The 20,568-nt window shown below is 43.1% G+C and overlaps 1 protein-coding gene across 7 annotated transcripts in view; it reads right to left on the reverse strand.

Moving 5' to 3' along the window:
* LOC137634292 (peregrin-like) overlaps positions 1-20,568 on the reverse strand; it is a 228,618-nt gene that overhangs the window by 169,822 nt on the left and 38,228 nt on the right. The gene's annotated exons all lie outside the window — the stretch shown is intronic.

The following is a 20,568-nucleotide window of genomic DNA, read 5'->3' on the forward strand; positions in this document are numbered from 1 at the left end:
GTTAAAAGATTGGAAAGTGTAAAACTTGCATTCTCAGCCCTTTGGTATTGATTTATGTGGGTTACTTTGTTTGTCCTATATCCGTAATAAGTGTGTGACCAAAACAAAGGTATGAAAAAATATACTGTACTCTATTTTCTAAATGAAGAATACCACCATCAAACAATGGGTTTATTGATCAAAATTTTTCAACCTCCAGAATCTCCATTCTTTAAGACTTGTCATTTATAAGAGGTAAGATATATCATTAACAATAACTACCAACTTTGTCAGATTCCCAGATTCTTCGACTTTTAAAGAACCAGCTTCATCATTCACTTCACAATTTGACCTACACTTTTTTTCAATTAAATTTTGACAGTAATGATTTAAGCTTAAAATATGCTACAATACATTTGGAAAAACAGGATTTTTTAAAATAAATTTGCTATTTCTATACTTGCCTGCTATTCATATTGCTTCTCTCTAGATGCTGAGAATTATCAACATTAAACCCTGAAATATTAAAAGAAAAGTCTATTTTCTTTCCTTCCAATAGTAAAGTAAAACACTCTAGCAGTTAATGGCAAGAAGTGAATCTGTGAGCTACCAGTCTCTTTATCTTTTCAGTCTCGAAGTCAAAACTATTCCCTATCCTCTTGACACCACAAGTCAGAGGGGAAGAGGGCAGACATGTATTAGCATCAGCTAGGTACAGTATAGAGAAAAAAAAACACTATTACTAAAATCCAATTTATTTCTAGGAACCTTCCCCGGATTTTCATTTTGCCGACACTCTCACTCTGATGGAGGTAAGATGCCACTGAAGGAAAGATATAGGATATCATGGCTTAATTATTATTTATTATCATTAAATGCTAAGCTACAACCCTAGTTGGAAAAGCAGGATGCTATAAGCCCAGGGGCTCCAACAGGGAAAATAGCTCAGTGAGTAAAAGAAACAAGGAAAAATAGAATATTTTAAGAACAGCAAAAATGTTATTTTCATTAGTAAAATAAATTTTTGAATATACTTACCCGATGATCATGTAGCTGTCAACTCTGTTGCCCGACAGAAATCTACGGTCGGGATACGCCAGCGATCGCTATACAGGTGGGGGTGTACACAACAGCGCCATCTGTGAGTAGGTACTCAAGTACTTCTTGTCAACAAGAACTCAATTTTCTCCTCGGTCCACTGGTTCTCTATGGGGAGGAAGGGCGGGTCCTTAAATTCATGATCATCGGGTAAGTATATTCAAAAATTTATTTTACTAATGAAAATAACATTTTTCAATATTAATCTTACCCGATGATCATGTAGCTGATTCACACCCAGGGTGGTGGGTGGAGACCAGCATACATGTTAACAAAGAAGCTAAGTATCCCGTATCTTATTTTAGCCGTTATTCAAAATAACAAACATAAAATAAATAAGTACCTGGTAAGGAAGTCGACTTGAACCATTACTCTGCCTTTTTAAGTACGTCTTCCTTACTGAGCCTAGCGATCCTCTTAGGATGCTGAGCGACTCCTAGGTGCTGAAGTATGAAGGGCTGCAACCCATACTAAAGGACCTCATCACAACCTCTAATCTAGGCGCTTCTCAAGAAAGAATTTGACCACCCGCCAAATCAACCAGGATGCGGAAGGCTTCTTAGCCTTCCGGACAACCCAAAAATATTTCAAGAGAAAGATTAAAAAGGTTCTGGAATTAGGGAATTGTAGTGGTGGAGCCCCCACCATTACTGCACTCGTTGCTACGAATGGTCCCAGAGTGCAGCAGTTCTCGTAAAGAGACTGGACATTCTTAAGATAAAAGACGCGAACACTGATTAGCTTTTCCAAAAGGTTGCGTCGAAAATATTTTGCAGAGATCTATTTTATTAAAAGGTCACGGAAGTTGTGACAGCTCTAACTTCGTGTGTCCTTACCTTCAGCCAAGCTTGGTCTTCCTCATTCAGAAGGGAATGAGCTTCTCGTATTAACAGTCTGAAAATAATAGGATAAAGAATTCTCTGACATAGGCAAAGATGAATTCTTAACTGAACACCATAAAGCTTCAGACGGGCCCCGTAAAGGTTTTTAAAATAGAACTTAAGAGCTCTTACAGGACATAATACTCTTTCTAGTTCATTTCCAACCATACGATAAGTTTGGAATAACGAACGATATTGGTCAAGGCCGAGAAGGCAGCTCGTGTTTGGCTAGAAAACCAAGATGTAGAACATGTAGCCGTTTCGGATGAAAATCCGATGTTCTTGCTGAAGGCATGAATCTCACTGACTCTTTTAGCTGTGGTTAAGCATATCAGGAAAAGAGTCTTAAAGGTGAGATCTTTCAGGGAGGCTGATAGAAGTGGTTCGAACCTGTCTAACATAAGGAATCTTAGAACCACGTCTAAATTCCAACCAGGTGTAACCAAACGACGCTCCTTCGTGGTCTCAAAAGACTAAAGGAGGTCCTGTAGATCTTTATTGTTGGAAAGATCTAAGCCTCTGTGACGGAAGACTGATGCCAACATGCTACTGTAACCCTTGAAAGTGGGAGCTGAAAGAGATCGCTCTTTCCTCAGATATAAGAGGAAGTCAGCTATATGAGTTACAGAGGTACTGGTCGAGGATACGGATACTGACTTGCACCAGTTTAGGAAGATTTCCCACTTCGATTGGTAGACTCTAAGGGTGGATGTTCTCCTTGCTCTAACAATCGCTCTGGTTGCCTCCTTCGAAAAACCTCTAGGTCTCGAGAGTCTTTCGATACTCTGAAGGCAGTGAGACGAAGAGCGTGGAGGCCTTGGAGTACCTTCTTACGCGTGGCAGACGTAGCAGGTCCACCCTTAGGGGAAGAGTTCTGGGAACGTCTACTAGCCATCGAAGTACCTCGGTAAGTTATTCTCTCGCGGGCCAGAGGGAAGCAACTAGTGTCAACTTTGTCCCATCGTGAGAGGCGAACTTCTGCAGTACCTTGTTGACAATCTAGAACGGAGGGAATGCAAATAGATCTAGATGAGACTAATCTAGTAGAAAGGCATCTAAAAGAACCACTGCTGGGTCCGGGATAGGTGAGCAAAGTATTGAGAGCCTCTTGGACATCGAGGTTGCGAAGAGATCTATGGTTGGCTGGCCCCAGGTGACCCAAAGTCTCTTGCATACATCTCTGTGGAGGGTCCAATATGTTGGAATTATTGTCCCTTCCTACTGAGACAAACTGCTAAGACATTCAAGTTGCCTTGGAAGAAATTTGTTACTAGTGAAAAGTCTAGACCTGTTGAACAGGAGAGGAGGTCACTAGCGAACTCGCACCATGTCAGAGAGTCGGTCCCTCCTTGCTAGGAGATGAACATCAAAGCAGGGAGTTGTCCGTGTTGACCTCCATTACTTTGTCTTGAAGGAGAGACCTGAAGCTTTTCCAGGTCAGACGTACTGCCAGAAGCTTCTTGCAGTTAAAATGCATTGTCCTTTGACTCGAGTTCCATAATCCCGAGCATTCCCTACCGCCTAAGGTCGCACCCCAGCCTACGTCCGATGCGTCTGAGAAGAGAACGTGGTTGGGGGTCTGAACAGTCAGAGGAAGACCCTATAAAAGGTTGATAAAGTCCTTTCCTCAGGTTAGACCAGACTTATCTTCCGGAAACCGGGATTGAGACCACTTCTAGCGTCTTGTCCTTTTCCAGTGAAGAGCTAGATGAAACCGAAGAGGACGGAGGTGAAGTCTTCCAAGTGACACCAATTGAACCACGGATGACAGTGTCCTAACCAGACTCATCCACAGCCTGACAGGGCCGTATTCCTTCTTCAGCATCTTCTGGATGGATAGCAGGGCTGGGGATTGATCTTCTTGTTCAGCCATGTCCTCATCAGAGGGTTCCTCATCCGAAACTGATGAGGAAACGGCAACGGAGTGGGCAACGACTGACTCGCTGAAGCCGGTCGCACTGGTGGATGCGTGACGGAGCCGGACACAAGATCATGGTACTGCTGCACAGTCTGTGAACTGTCAACCATGGGGATGCGAGGAAGTACAGCGACAACCCGAAACTGTCTAGACTGTCTGGGTAGTACAGACAACCCCTTATCGGGTTGCTGAGGTTGCCGCACTGCGTCACAACAAGTCACCTCTGCTGGTTGTTGAACGTCTTCCCAGTGAAACACTGAACGACCACAACCACCTCCGAGAGTAGCTTAACGTCAACGTGCGACTGGCAACCCACACTGGGTCGCACCGGTGGAGGAACCATCTCAACTGGCGGACGTGAGTAGGATACCTCAGCGTCAACAGGGCGTACAACCAACCGGTAGGAAGGTCGTTGGCAAGAAGGTTCTTTTCCGTAAAAAATCCTCTATCAAGGACTAAGCTTGGACTGCATGTCTTGCAACAAAGCCCAAGGTCTAAGGGAGCAGGTGTGGCAACAGACGGGGTTAGCGACTGAAGCGGAACCATTTACCCTCCCTGGAAGCATGTTATGCTTAAATTAAGGTCCATAGGAGGCTAAGCAGCTTAAGGCTCCTCTCCAAATGACAGAGTCCTCAAGGGAATATCAGAAGGAGGGAGAACAGCACTTTCTCATCTACAGGAACCATATCCGAGAAAAGCTAGGTTCTCTCAGTGAGGGTTTCACTGGTGCAAAAGCAGCAGACCAGAAGGCAACGTTATGAAACTGCTTGACAGTCTGTGAACTGTCAAAAACTGAACTGTCAACCACAACAGGAGCGTGAGGACATACAGTACTGGTGTAAAAGTAGCAGACCAGAAGGCAACGTCATGTAACTGTTTGACAGTCTGTGAGATAGCAACAACCAAAGTTGTGTGGGGAAGCCTCAACTCCTGACTGACTAGTTAGCTGCGGGCGAGTGGCGGTAACCACAGTGTGTTGCGGAGGCTGACACACCGTGTCAAAACACGGCAGCTTGTGGTAGCTCACGCACGGCAACGGAGTGCTCTGTGTGTGGGAGTCATCATACATCTGGCAGGGAGACTGTGCATGGGTGGAGGAGCTCTCACAACAAGAGTGTGAGAGCAGGAAGCCATGCCGGGCGCACAACCGTGGGAGGTGTAGGCCCACGGGTGCATCGACAACCTTCTCCGCAGTCGGAGTGTGGGAGCTGGCAACAACAAAAGCAGAGTGCTGGAGCGTGGGAGGGGCTGCGGTGGGTTGCGGAGCATGCTGTATGGTATGCGGAGCATGCTGTATGGTATGCGGAGCATGCTGCATGGGTTGCGGAGAAAGCCGCATAGTGCTGGAACCCGGCAGCTCTACAGCACCTTCCCACTGCTGATGCGGAAGCTCACGCATGTCAACGGATGGAGCAGCAAGAACATGCGTCTGGCAGGGTGGACTGCGCATCGGAGGTGGAGCTCTCACAGGTGGAGTGTGGGAGCAGGCAGCCGCAGTATCTGCTGAGCGCACAACCTCGGCGGGTTGTAGGTTAACAGGTGCAGTGTTAACCTTCTCAGCATGATACTCCTGCATGAATGCCTCAAGCTGAGACTGCATAGTCTGCAGCATGGACCACTAGGGTCTATGAAAACAACAACAAACGGAGCTACTGTCCGTTGTGACTGAGGGTCTAAAACAGCTGGTGCGGCAACAGACGGAGTTACTGCCTGTTGCGGTACCACCTTGCCTCTCTTGGGAGGTGTGCAGTCGTCGGATGACTGGAGCGAGTCCGAACTGACCCAGTGGCTACACCTAGGCCGTTGGACTTGCGCGGAAGGGACCGACTTGCACTTAAAAGCTGCAAGATTAGGTCCATGGTTTCTGCGAGAAACCTCTTCCGCAGACGAGGAATAAATGGGCTCTCTCGTCTTTGTGTGGGTGGGGTGATCACGTCGGCAACGTGTGTAGATACACCCGAAACCACGGAGGGAAACGTCTGTTCGTATATCAAGACCTGTGGAACCCATAAGTCCTTCGACATTACTTCTCCCCTGGGCTTGGGAGCTTGTAAGAGGTATCGGACAAGGTGAACAACTGGCACGAACAAACGAACCCTCGAACGCAACACTGTAACACTTTGCGCATATCACTTTATCACTTTTGATTTTCTGTTTGCACTTATTTCACTGAACTCGAAACTTTAAGTGATTTGTACCTGAAACACGCAATCCTATCCTTCATTAAAAGGTAGTAATTGCGAAAACAGTTTTACAATGTAACAGAAAAACATAATGAAAGATAAAGAATTCAGTGGCTGGAAAAGAGACTAAACACTAAATCAAATAAACTACGTTTAAAATCTCTCACCGCATAAAGCCTGGGAACAAGAATAAAACTCTAGAAATGTTTTACCTTCTTCCCCTATAGCGACTAGGGAGAAGAGTAAAAAAACGAGAACAACGTTACCCGCTTGAACGAAACGTTTATCCTCCTCTCTCTCCCTCCGTCTCTATCTCTAACTTTGTTAAGCAAAATTACCAAAAACCTAAACACACTTCCGTCTAAGGGAAGGGTCGGTTATTAAAAGTGAAAGAGTCTATACTCTCTTCGACACCAACACTTCCGTCTAAGGGAAGGGTCGGCCATTTAAAAGTGAAAGAGAGTCCATACTCTCTTCGTCACCATAATTAAATCTATCCAAAACGAGTTCAAGTTTTGAAATGAAGATAAAACCCCTGCATAGCGAAAGCTCAAAACTGGAATAGTGTACTTCACCAAAATGTTGTGAAAACAAATCCAGTTAGGGACGGCGTATTAGTAGGTCTTGCCGGTGGCACGACAGAGGAAAAATTGAGTTCTTGTTGACAAGAAGTACTTGAGTACCTACTCACAGATGGCGCTGTTGTGTACACCCCCACCTGTATAGCGATCGCTGGCGTATCCCGACCGTAGATTTCTGTCGGGCAACAGAGTTGACAGCTACATGATCATCGGGTAAGATTAATATTGAAAAACATGAAATAAATATCTCCTATATAAACTATAAAAGCTTTAAGAAAACAAGAGGGAGAGAAACGAGATAGAACAGTGTGCCTGAGTGTACCATCAAGCAAGAGAACTCTAACCCAAGACAGTGGAACACCATGGTACAGAGGCTATGGCACTACCCAAGACTAGAGAACAATGGTTTGATTTTGGAGTGTCCTTCTCCTAGAAGAGCTGCTTACCATAGCTAAAGAGCCTCTTCTACCCTTACCAAGAGGAAAGTGGCCATTGAACAATTACTGTTTAGTAGTTAACCCCTTGGGAGAAGAATTGTTTGGTAATCTCAGTGTTGTCAGGTGTATGAGGACAGAGGAGAATCTGTAAAGAATAGGCCAGACTATTCGGTGTCTGTGTAGGTAAAGGGAAAGAACCGTAACTAGAGAGAAAGATCCAATTAAGTACTGTCTGGCCAGTCAAAGGAAGCCATAACACTCTAGCAGTAGTTTCTCAACGGGCAGCTGGAAACCAAATAAAATAGAATTCCAAACTCACCTGATTAGATAACTGGTAACAAATCTTAAGCAAAATAACATTTACAATACAGTGCTCCAGATTATTTTTAACAAAAAAACCCTTTAGGAATACACAACTCCAGATGGTTTATAAATGAGAACGTCTCTAAAATTATAATTACATAAACCAACAACAAAGTACTAAAACTATACTTTGTAATATACAAAAAGGTTAAATTATAAATTAATTAGTCACAATGTTATTAGATTACATCGCCACCCACCACTATTGGACCTAGAGCCCAATGTTCTTGGTTAGGAAATCCTGATTCTTTAAAATAAAGTACAATATAGTGAAAACCGATTCAGTATGCCACTGAGCTGCCATTAAAACCTAATGATATATTCCTGTAAAAATTAATAGATGTAGCTACACTTCATGACCTATCACGGCTTTCATTGAATTCAGATCCAATTCTTTTTTGGGCTTCAACAAACAAGCCTTATAACAAGAAATGACACTATATTTTTGGTGATAAGATGAGTAAGGACCCTAACCTCACAAAATAAATTAAGCACACCAAATCATTTTATGTTCCCAAATCCAACCTTAGAAAATAATGCTTGCAGTTCACTTGTGTGTTTCGCAAAGGCATACACCAAAACGAAAAAGTTATAGCTGTGAGGTGTTCAAGCAAAAGATTTCCTAACGGTTCAAATTTTGAACCTTTTTAATACTGTACTAACACATCCAAATTACATAAGATAGATCTGACTATAGGAGGCTTTTCAATACTGAAGGCCCTAAATACATCCGCTATAACTGAATGAGATAGATCTAATCTCATATGCTTGAAAGTCAAATTAAGCATGAATCTATTTGTCGAAAGATCAAGTTTCTTTTCATAAATAAGAAAGCGTACCATTTTAAAAATGCTATCAAAACTAGTTCTAGTCAATGATACCTTTACAGATTTGCACCAATTAAAATATTCTATTTCCTTGATACAGAATGTTGATAGACTGTCTTTTGGAGCCTATGATACACAATCTGGAGAGCTGGTATTACCCTTTGCTTTTGAGGATATGATGGATAACCACTGATATACTACCGCTAGTGTTATGTGGTCCTTTGACTGGCCAGACAGTACTACATTGGATCCTTCTCTCAGGTTACGGTACACTTTCCCTTTGCCTACACATACACCAAATAGTCTGGCATATTACCAAACAATTCTACTTTACCCAAGGGGGTAACTACTGCACTAGAATTGTTCAGTGGCTACTTTCCTCTTGGTAATGGCAGAAGAGACTATTTAGCTATGGTAAATAGCTCTTCTAGGAGGACACTCCAAAATCAAACCATTGTTTTCTATTCTTGGGTAGTGCCATAGTCTCTGTACCATGGTCTTCCACTGTCTTAGGTCAAAGTTCTCTTGTGAGGGTACACTTCGGCACACTTTTCTATCTAATTTCTCCTCCTCTTGTTTTGTTAAAGTTTTTATTTTTTATATAGGAAATATCTATTACAATGTTGTTACTGTTCTTAAAATATTTAATTTTGCCTTGTTTCCTTTCCTCACTGGGCTATTTTCTCTGTAGGGGCCCCTGGGCTTCTAGCATCCTGCTTTTCCAACTAGGGTTGTAGCTTCGCAAGTAGTAGTAATAATAATAATAATAATAATAATAATAATGATAATGATAATAATAATAATAATAATTATAATAATAATAATAATAATAATAATACAGTTAGATGTAGCAGGGATGGGTTTGGATGAATAATCTCTAACATTGGTTGTTTTAGCATATTGGGTTTTCACAATAACCTTCTCCAAAACTCAGACAACAGGGGCCACAGATCTTTGTGGTCAGATCGGGTTACTAGAGTCATCAAGCTGTTTTTAGAAATCCAGAACTTGTTTATCACCTGCCAAAATATAGCGAACAATTGAAATACATTAAGATCGTGATGCAACCAGTCATGTAACAGGGCATCTATTTTTTGAGCTATGGGATCCAAATCAGGTGAACAAAATACCTCTATATTTTGGTTCAGGGTCATCACAAACAAGTCTAAAGTATGTTTGGTCAACCCAACCATTTCCAAATCTCTAAACATACCGTTAGATGTGGAAACCTGACTTTCCCTGCTCAACTGATCTGCCAAGATGTTCGATTTCGCTGGAATAAATTGTGGATGAAGGCTTGTTCCTCTCAAATTTCTACAGGTTAACAGCCCCTTCTCTATCCAGTCCAGGAATTGCAATCTTGTCTCCGCCTTTTGGTAACAGGTGTATAGTAATAACGTTGTGTTGTCTGAAAACACCTCCAAACTCATTCCTTGAAAATAAATTGATATGGAGAATATACTCCTGTGATATCCACTTCCATGAGTTACTCCCCACCCTTCCTGTGAAGCATCTGCAGAGAAAGGTCTTGATTGTCCATTTCCAACAAACTCTTTGAGATAACCATTTGTGATCATCAACCAACTCAGTAGCTGAAGTTGGTTTTCTATCAGTAATTCAACTTGTGTCTAGCTCATGAATTCCCTTCCAACACTGTACACCAATGAAATTTGGAAAACTCGTCTCTTCGGATGTCTCATAAAAGCAAATTTCTCTAAAGACGCCATGATCCCTAGTAGCCTTATCCATGGGCTTCAACATCTTGAACTTTTACACACGCAAAAAAAAAAAAATAAATAAAAAAAAAAAAAAATGAGGACATACTGTAATTCTTTTTCGAAAAGGAAATGTTGCTAGCATCATCCACCAATACAGAATCATCTGAGTCAGAACTGGAAGAGACTTCTTTAATTTGACCAAGATTTCCAACTGATCAAGTAATCTGTGCACTTGAACCCAAATCCTTTCCAATGAATCCTTCAAAATTACCCAATCATCTAGGTACAGTACTCAACATCCAAGAATTCTTACCTACTTTGAGATGGGGCCATCCTCGAGTCCAAACCCCAGGCATTTGACTTGGTAAACCTTTGATCCATTGATGAAGCAAAGTTATTTCCCTACAGTGAGATAACCAGTAATGTGAAAATATGCACCTGATACATCTACTAAAAAGATCCACTTTTTTTTTTTCATCACTCCCAGAACTGTCAAGGCAGTTTCCACTGAAAACGTTTTGAGAACTACATTTGTTGAGGGCCAATACATCTAAAACTAGTCTCAAACCTCCTGAAGCTTTGGGGACTGGGACTAATCAGTTGTAGAACTACTAAGCAAGATATAAAACTACTTCTGTTGCATTCTTCTTCACTAGGTTCACAATTTCTACTTTCAAAATTTGAGCTTTTACTGTATTAGCTAGATAACTCGGATAAGGATTAGGCTTTTGGAAAGGAGAAGATTGAAAGATAGAGGAATCCGGTACCCTTCTTTGATTGCGGATAGCATCAAAGGATCAAGACAAAGCCTTTCCCAAAATGAATAGAAATAGAAAAGCATTAATCCTACAGGAATTTACAGGGAAAGTGATAACATTCACTAATAACGTCTACGAAATGGGTAGGCAACTCTTCCGGATAGTTTACTAGAATGGAATCCTGATGTTTTACCACTTTTAGGAAAGGAATTCCTTGGCGATAAGTCCAATGCTGTTGGAGCTGTTGGCTTAAAGGGTGGAACATAGGTATTTTTAGAAAATCTCATAGCATTAGACTGAGTCCTGGAACCCCCTTGATTAATTACTATAATATTCTCATCTACACCCTAAACAGGACTCAAAATAGGGGAAGAAATTAACGAATGGTTCTGGGTCTCAGAAACTGTCCCTACCTTTAAGGAACACACTTGTCTCCTTTTAATTAAAAAATACACAAAGGCTGCTACAGCTCTGGAAATCACAACTGAAACAGTATTATGTAAATGAGATAATCCCTAATAAAATTCAAATCTGGACACCCTATAAAACTAGCAATTACCCTTATTATAGAATCAGCAGAGAAGTTTAAGAACAATTCCTGCTTCATTACCCACTTTATTAGAGGACTAGGTAGCAAAACCTGCACTTGAAGAACTTTGTCTATTAGCAGTAAGGATGGACTCAATAAGAAACTAAATTGTAACCTAAAACAAAGTTAGGTAACTGATTAATCTTATACAAGTTAGAATGTAATTGAGGAATAGAAAGAAGGCTTTAATGCTATATGAGAGCCCGAACTACTACCGGTTTTCTGTAATTGACCTAACAATTTATTGATGCTATCTACAACAAAGTGAAAACAGAGGGGTAGAGTAGACTTGAAAGCAGTGAATTAGAAGTAACAGCAATATATTTGGGTATTTTTCACCAATAAGTTTATGAAAGGATTGAAAAGGAAATACCTCATCATATTTTGTGTTGTCGCCTACATTTATTTCATCCTGATCTTCCAGTTAGGAAAGGATGAGACGAGATATTACTTACTGATTTTCCCATTTGCTTACATTTCGGTATGGGAGTTGTGGTGCATTTATAAGCAAATGGATTAGTTTTGGCAGTAGAGGTATTGGCATCTAAATTTTCTACTATAATTATTTGGTGATGTGCAAGTAGCCAAGCTTGCAAGCGAATGAAGCACAATGCCATCTGAAAAAAGATACAACCCATCAACTTTAGCTAAAACACGTGGTTGCTTATGACCGCTTAGGCTAGCGAGTAGAGGTATATTAGGATCCAAAATACCAACTCTGACTTCTGCCTCACAATCTAGTAGTCTAAAAGAGCGACTTGGATTGCAGGAATGTGTGTTGCAAAGCAGAAGGGTTAAAAGTAAATAAATAATTTGGGGCCCTATGAGAGGAGTTTGATTCTGTAGGTGCTGTACCCCATCAGAACCCTTAATGAATGGCACACTAAACCAGACTTGACAAGTGTTAGTAAGGGCGGTCATTACGCCACTTTTTTCAAATAACAAAAGACCCCGCCAGCAAGCATGAGTCGAAATGCCACGAGTTTTGGGACCCTACCCAGAGTCTCACCCCCCTCCAACCATCCTATACCAGTCTACTCCCCCTGAGATCTCAATTTCAGCTACCTTCTACGAGTCACGTGACAACATCGAGGTCCCAGGAGAAGGAGGGAAGCGAGCTGTGAAGGATGTGGGGACACGTGATCAAGCCTGACCAATAGGACAGCGGTCAGGCCAATCCCCCCTACCCCCCCCCCCCCAATTGGGGGTCAAGTGGGGTTGATCTACCCAGGGAAAACTGGGGATTTTCTTTGTGACTCAGCCTCCATTAGGATAACATCTCTTCTTCCTCACTCAACCGCCTTGAGGGAAACACCAGCTCTTCACCCTCAAGACATCAGGGAGGCAGGACCTCTGTTTACATATCCTTCCATAAGGGAAGGAACCAGAGTCCTTTTTACTAAGGTAAGGTGTCTGATTTTGAGATTCTCAATATCCTTACCCAACCTCCCATCCCTTCATTATCACATCCCATTTTTTCCGTATCCTCTAAAGAAATCCTACCCTCTGAACCTTGCATCCTACCCCCCTATACCCAGACCCCGTGTGCCGTTTAATCCTAGTTTTAATTAATTCACCCTGTGACAGTGTTGATTCCCATGTGTAACGTTTAATTCCCTAAGCTTTGCACTTTTCATTTAATTTGCTTAAAGGTTTTAACCACACAACTTCATCGTGTTCCCAGCCGGTAGAAGTAAGTGTGCTGTTAATAATTCAATTTATTTCCCCTTCCAGGGAACGTGATTGCTGTGCTGGAGTTGCATCCACGGCCAACCAAACTCCATCCGAAGCTCCTCGTGGCATAAATTAAAACATAATTAGCTATTGTGCTCCCCTTTCTTTTATTAATTTTTATTCAAATGTTATTGTAAATACATATATTTGTCAGTATTCCTTGTATTATCACTGACTGGCGACCTACCATTGTTATTTGTTTTGTTATGGCCCTCGAGTCCCTTAAGCAAGGCCGGACTCGAACCAGTGGCCCGTAACACAAGTCAGGTTGGGGGGAGCAATTGAGCAAGTAACATCATTATTAGTGTTTAACAAAAGACTCGATGGCCTTCTGAGAATTTACAAGGGCTAAAAAAAAATTGGTTTGCCGAGTGTTGAATAAAATTCTGCCCTGGCCTGTTAATATTGTCATCATTTCCACTATAATCAAGAAATCTAATCTTCCCTGGATTTCCCTCTGAATGCTCGGACTCTTCACTTCTTCGGCACCCAAGATACTGTACATACTTTTCCATGAGAGGAACAGAGGGACCTTCACACTCCTCACAGCTGTTATTTCAATCATAATATTGTCCTCAACAAGAGACAAAGACAATGCAGATCATGATTCCACAGAAACCATTCTCTTGAATTATGTACTGTACTTACTAGCTATTAACAGATCTAGAGAAAAACACATTTAAAGCATAAAATTTTAACAATCTGGAGGAAGGGTAATTAGTCAGACCAATGCGATAGTGACTGAAAAGACAGAAGAGACTGGCATCCAATAGATTTTCTTATTGCCATTAACTGCTAGATTGTCTCATTACTTTACTAGAGACATGATCCTATTGTCAGTTAAGAAAATGACATTTTTTTCTACCTTAGCCCTAAATCTCGGTAAGTTTGACCTTTCAGAGAGAAGCAATGTGAACATCAGGGTAGGTTTATAGAAATAAAACCTTATTCTTTAATGGAACATATAATATAGATAATTCACTTGACCTAGTACTAAGTTTTCATAACCAAATTAAGCTACCCTATATTATTAAGCTTCTTTCTTATCAAATGAACCTAGTATGCACTAAAAACCTCAATAATTATCAATACTAAATTGCTTAAAAAATAAACATCCTGTTACGAACTTAAAATTCATCAAATAACCTATCCTACCCAACCCCGCCTACCACAAAATTATCTAAAACCTGTGAGACTCCATTAATTACAAAACAGATGAATGCTGTCCTTCTATACTTTTGAATTAATTGCCATGCAATACTTCAAAACATTTTGTATTATTAGTCTGAGTTAAGGCATCCTAAAATGATTGGTAGCTAAAACTGCAAAGCAAATACTCAATCACACCAATAACATAAAGCATTCAAACTAAGGCAAGTTTAGCTTCATGCCTTTCCTTCTTATACAATACATTGAATATGTACTTGAACCAGTCTAGACACTACAATAAACTTAAAATCATTCTACCACTGCCAAATACCTTAAGGATGCATGACCATTTCATGCAATGGAGGCTTAAGCACAGTAAAATCTTGTTAACTGGTACAAGCACAGCATATAAAATTTTAATGCTCATTGGTTCGGACCAAATTTCTAGTTTCCTTTTTAGATATTTCAATTGCATATCAATTTATTATGAATTTTTATAAGTGTGACTTTTCAATCTTCCTGATAGAAAAAAAAAAAACTTAACTCATATGAGGGAAAAAAGAATCCAAATTGATTCTAGATGATGCATGATTCAAGTATTTATTTTCTCAAAAATGATATTTTAATTATAAAATAAATTTTTGAATATACTTACCCGGTGAATATATAATAGCTGCTGCTCCAGCGGCTCGACAGAAAAAAACACACAAAAACTCGCGAGCGATCGCTATGAAGGTTGCGGGTGTGCCCACCAGCGCCAACTATCGGCCAGATACCACACATGCATGTAAACAAGCCTCAATTCTTCTCGTCCCGCTGCTTCTCTATTGGGGAGGAAGGGAGGGCCTTTAATTTATATATTCACCGGGTAAGTATATTCAAAAATTTATTTTATAATTAAAATATTTTTAAATATTTAACTTAGCCGGTGAATATATAATAGCTGATTCACACCCAAGGCGGTGGGTAGAGACCAGAGTTAATTAAGTTTACAGCGTATATGCTTAGAGTTTTTGACAGTTATCAATATAACAAAACCCAAATATATAGGTACCTGGTAAGGAAGTTGACTTAGACGATTACTCTGCCTTGTAAGTCTGTCTTCCTCACGAAGCCCAGCCATCCTCTTAGGATGCTGAAAGACTCCCAGGAGCTGAAGTATCAAGGGCTGCAACCCATACAAACAGGACCTCATCAAACCCCTAATCTGGGCGCTCTCAAGAAATGACTTTGACCACCCGCCAAATCAACCAGGATGCGAAAGGCTTCTTAGCCTTTCGTACAACCCAAAAAACAATATTAAAAACATTTCAAGAGACAGATTAAAAAGGATATTGGAATTAGGGAAGTGTAGTGGTAGAACCCTCACCCACTACTGCACTCGCTGCAACGAATGGACCCAGTGTGTAGCAGTCCTCGTAAAGAGTCTGGACATCTTTTAAGTAAAATGACGCGAACACTGACTTGCTTCTCCAAAAAGTCGCGTCCATGATACTTTGCAGAGATCTATTTTGCTTGAAGGCCACGGAGGTTGCTATAGCTCTAACTTCGTGCGTCTTAACCTTAAGCAAACATCGGTCTTTCTCATTCAAGTGAGAATGAGCTTCTCGTATTAAAAATCTGATAAAATATGACAAAGCATTCTTTGACATAGGCAATGATGGTTTCTTAACTGAGCACCATAATGCCTCAGATTTACCTCGTGATGACTTAGTACGAGCTAAATAGAACTTAAGAGCTCTAACAGGACATAATACTCTTTCCAGTTCATTGCCTACGATCTCTGATAAGCAAGGAATATCAAAAGATTTAGGCCAAGGACGAGAAGGCAGTTCATTTTTGGCCAGGAAACCAAGTTGAAGAGAACAAGTGGCTTTTTCTGTAGAAAAGCAGATGTTCTTACTGAAGGCATGAAGTTCACTGACTCTTTTAGCCGAAGCCAAGCACACTAGGAAAAGTGTCTAGAGAGTGAGATCCTTCAGGGAGGCTGAATGTAATGGCTCAAACCTGTCTGACATGAGGAACCTTAGGACCACGTCTAAGTTCCATCCAGGAGTTGCCAAACGACGTTCCTTAGAGGTCTCAAAAGACTTAAGGAGATCTTGGAGATCTTTATTGTTGGAAAGATCTAAGCCTCTATGCCGAAAGACCGAAGCCAACATGCTCCTGTAGCCCTTGATCATGGGAGCTGAAAGGGAGCGAACCTTTCTCAGATGTAAGAGAAAATCAGCGATTTGGGCTACAGAGGTACTGGACGAGGACACAGATGCTGACTTGCACCAGTCTCGAAAGACTTCCCACTTCGACTGGTATACTCTAATGGTAGAAGCTCTCCTCGCTCTTGCAATCGCACTGGCTGCCTCCTTCGAAAAGCCTCGAGCTCTTGATAGTCTTTCGATAGTCTGAAGGCAGTCAGACGAAGAGCGGGGAGGTTTTGGTGTACATTCTTTACGTGGGGCTGACGTAACAGATCTACCTTTAGAGGAAGACTTCTTGGAAAGTCTACCAGCCATCGAAGTACCTCGGTGAACCACTCTCTCGCGGGCCAGAGGGGAGCAACCAACGTCAACCTTGTCCCTTCATGAGAGACGAACTTCTGCAGTACCTTGTTGACAATCTTGAATGGTGGGAATGCATACAAGTCCAGATGAGACCAATCTAGGAGAAATGCGTCTATGTGTATTGCTGCTGGGTCTGGGACTGGAGAGCAATAGATTGGAAGTCTCTTGGTCATCGAGGTTGCAAAGAGGTCTATGGTGGGTTGACCCCAAGTCGCCCAAAGACTCTTGCACACGTCCTTGTGGAGGGTCCATTCCGTAGGAATTACCTGACCCCTCCGACTGAGGCAGTCTGCTAAGACGTTCAAGTCGCCCTGGATAAACCTCGTTAACAGGGAGATGCCTCGATCTCTTGACCAAATGAGAAGGTCCCTTGCGATCTCGTACAGCGTGAGGGAGTGGGTGCCTCCTTGCTTGGAGATGTACGCCAAGGCTGTGGTATTGTCGGAGTTGATCTCTACCACTTTGTTTCGAAGGAGACTCTCGAATTTCATCAAGGCCAAGTGGACTGCCAAAAGCTCCTTGCCGTTGATGTGCATGCTCCTCTGACTTGAGGTCCACAGACCTGAGCATTCCCGACCGTCCAGGGTCGCACCCCAACCCAAATCCGACGCGTCTGAGAATAGTACGTGGTTTGGGTTCTGAACTGCTAGGGAAAATCCCTCTCTCAGACTGATATTGTCGTTCCACCAATTCAGGCATGACTTTACTGGTTCGGAGACCGGGATTGAGACCGTCTCTAACGTCTTGTCCTTCTTCCAGTGAAAGGCTAGATGGAACTGGAGAGGTCGAAGGTGTAGCCTTCCTAGCGAGAAACTGCTCCAGGGATGATAGAGTTCCTACTAGACTCATCCAATTCCTGACTGAGCACCGTTCTCTCTTCAACATCAGTTGGACTTTGAGCAGGGCTTGCTCTATTCGGGTGGCAGACGGAAAAGCCCAAAAAACTGGACTGCGAATCTCCATCCCTAAATACAGTATAGTTTGGGATGGGATCAGCTGGGACTTTTCTAGGTTGACCAAAAGTCCCAATTCCTTGGTCAGAACCAATGTCCAATGAAGATCCTGCAGACAGCGATGACTGGACGAGGCTCTGAGAAGCCAGTCGTCCAAGTACAGGGAGGCTCGGATTCCCGATAAATGGAGGAATTTTGCTACCTTCCTCATAAGCCTCGTAAACACGAGAGGAGCAGGACTTAGGCCAAAGCACAGGGCCCGAAACTGGTATACAGTACCACATTTTTTAAAACAAACCTCAGAAACGGTTGGGAATCTGGGTGTATAGGGATGTGGAAGTACGCGTCTCTTAGGTCGAGAGAGACCATCCAGTCTCCCTTTCTGACCGCTGCTAAGACTGATTTCGTGGTCTCCATGGTGAACTTTGTTTTCGTAACAAAGACGTTGAGCGCACTGACGTCTAGCACCGGTCTCCAACCTCCTGTCTTTTTCGGGACTAGGAAGAGACGGTTGTAAAACCCCGGTGATTGAAGGTCCGAGACTTTCACCACCGCTCCCTTCTCTAGCAATAGAGACACTTCTAGGTTTAGGGCTTGTCTCTTTGACTCCTCTCGGTACCTGGGAGAGAGGTCGATGGGGGAAGTCGCTAGAGGAGGTTTGCGTACAAATGGAATTTTGTACCCCTCTCTGAGCAACCGAACCGACTGTTGATCTGCGCCCCTCTTCTCCCAGGCCTGCCAGAAGCTCTTCAATCTGGCTCCTACTGCTGTCTGAGGCTGTGGGTAGTCAGACTCTGCCACGTGAGGACTTAGCTCCTCTCTTCTTTCCTCTCTTTCCCTCGGCACGAGTACTTCCCCTGCTGGGAGTTCTGCCACGAAAGGGCGGAATAAATCTGGACGCCGGAGTGTCGATCCTGGGTCTAGCAGAAAAGGATGTAGAAGGAGTCCCTTTGCGAGCAGAGGACGCCACCAAGTCATGGGTGTCCTTCTGCACGAGTGAAGAAGCTATGTCCTTAACCAATTGTTGCGGGAACAAAAACTTTGATAAGGGAGCAAAGAGCAGTTCTGATCTCTGACAGGGAGTAACTCCTGCCGAAAGAAAAGAGCAAAGGGACTCTCGCTTCTTTAAGACTCCCGACGTAAAAGAGGAGGCGAGCTCATTGGAACCATCGCGGATGGCTTTATCCATACAGGACATAATCAGTAAGGAGACATCTCTATCAGCCGATGAGATTTTCCTACTTAAGGCTCCCAAAGACCAGTCAAGGAAGTTGAAAACTTCAAAGGCTCTGTATACGCCTTTCAGCAGATGGTCAAGGTCCGAGGAGGACCAACTAATCTTCGAGCGTCTCATGGCTAGGCGGCGGGGAGAGTCTACGAGGCTTGAGAAGTCACCCTGGGCAGAGGCAGGGACTCCCAAGCCGAGAACTTCTCCCGTGGCATACCAGACGCTCGATCTAGACGAGAGCTTTGACGGAGGGAAGGCAAAGGCCGTCTTCCCCAAACTCCTCCTGGTTTCCAACCAGTCGCCTAAAAGTCGTAAAGCTCTCTTGGAAGAGTTAGAGAGCACTAGCTTTTTAAAGGCTGGCATGTTAGTAGGTAAGCCTAGAGCAAACTCAGACGGTGGCGAACGAGGAGCAACAGTGACGAAGTGATCGGGAAAAAGCTCCTTGAAAATTAACATGACTTTCTTAAAGTCCATTGATGGAGGAACCGTTCTAGGTTCGTCTACATCCGAAGGATGATCATCATGATGAGGGTCAGCAACGTCCTCATCTGAAGGATCCTCATCCGACAACTGCTGAGTAACAAGCAAAGGGGTTGGCAATGCTTGACGCAGAGTCCACACGCACTGGTGCATTAGTAGCAGTCCAGGACGCTACGTCATGTAACTGCTTAACAGCCTGTGAACTGTCAACAACAACAGAAGCGGGAGGACGTTCGACGTCAACTCGAGACTGTTTTGACTGCCTAGACTGAGCAGTCAAAACAACTCTAGACTGCGGTGGTTGACGCTCAGCGTCAAAACAAGTCAACTCCGCTGGTTGGCGAACGTCCTGAACGTCAACAAGACCATTAGGAAGTGGCTGAACATCCATATGCGGCTGAAAGTCAACACGTGACTGTATCGAGTGAGGCTCTACAAAGCGTGACTGACGTGACTTAGCTACGCCAACGTCAACAGGACGAGCAAAGGCTCGTTTTGGCGGCTGAAGGCCAGGATCTCGATGAGTTAAACGGCGGGGATCATCGTGAACCTTGTCGGCAGAATAGTCTTCCATAAGGGAGGCGAGCTTAATCTGCATGTCTTGCAGCACAACCCATTTAGGATCAACGGGAATGGGTGCGGTAAAAGACGGGGTTAACGTGTGAGAAGGCACAACCTTGCCTACACCAAGACTCTCTGAGCCTGTGTAACGTTGCTGCTTAGGCGGCGAGCAGTCTTCCGATGACTGCAAAGGGTCAGAGCTGTCCCAATGGCTACAGCCAGGACGCTGGACCTGTCCTGAAGGGACCGACTTTCGCTTAAGGGGCCTAGAAACCTTGCTCCACGGTTTCTTATGCGAAAAGCCTTCGCATGACGAGGAGAAAATGGTCTCTCTCGTCTTATGGTAGGGGCGATCTTGGTGAGACACGCCTGATACCATAGAGGGAACGTCTGTTCGCTGATCAAGGCCTCTCGAACCCATAAGTCGTACGACATTACTTCTCCCCTGGGCTTGGGAGCTTGCAAGAGGTCTCGGACTAGGTGAACGACAGGCACGAACAGACGAACCCTCGGTCGCAACACTGTTCACAACACTTTGCGCACTAATCACTTTCCCACGATTTTCCGCTG

Source organism: Palaemon carinicauda, chromosome 44 (genome assembly GCF_036898095.1).
Source record: "Palaemon carinicauda isolate YSFRI2023 chromosome 44, ASM3689809v2, whole genome shotgun sequence".
Taxonomy (NCBI): domain Eukaryota; kingdom Metazoa; phylum Arthropoda; class Malacostraca; order Decapoda; family Palaemonidae; genus Palaemon; species Palaemon carinicauda.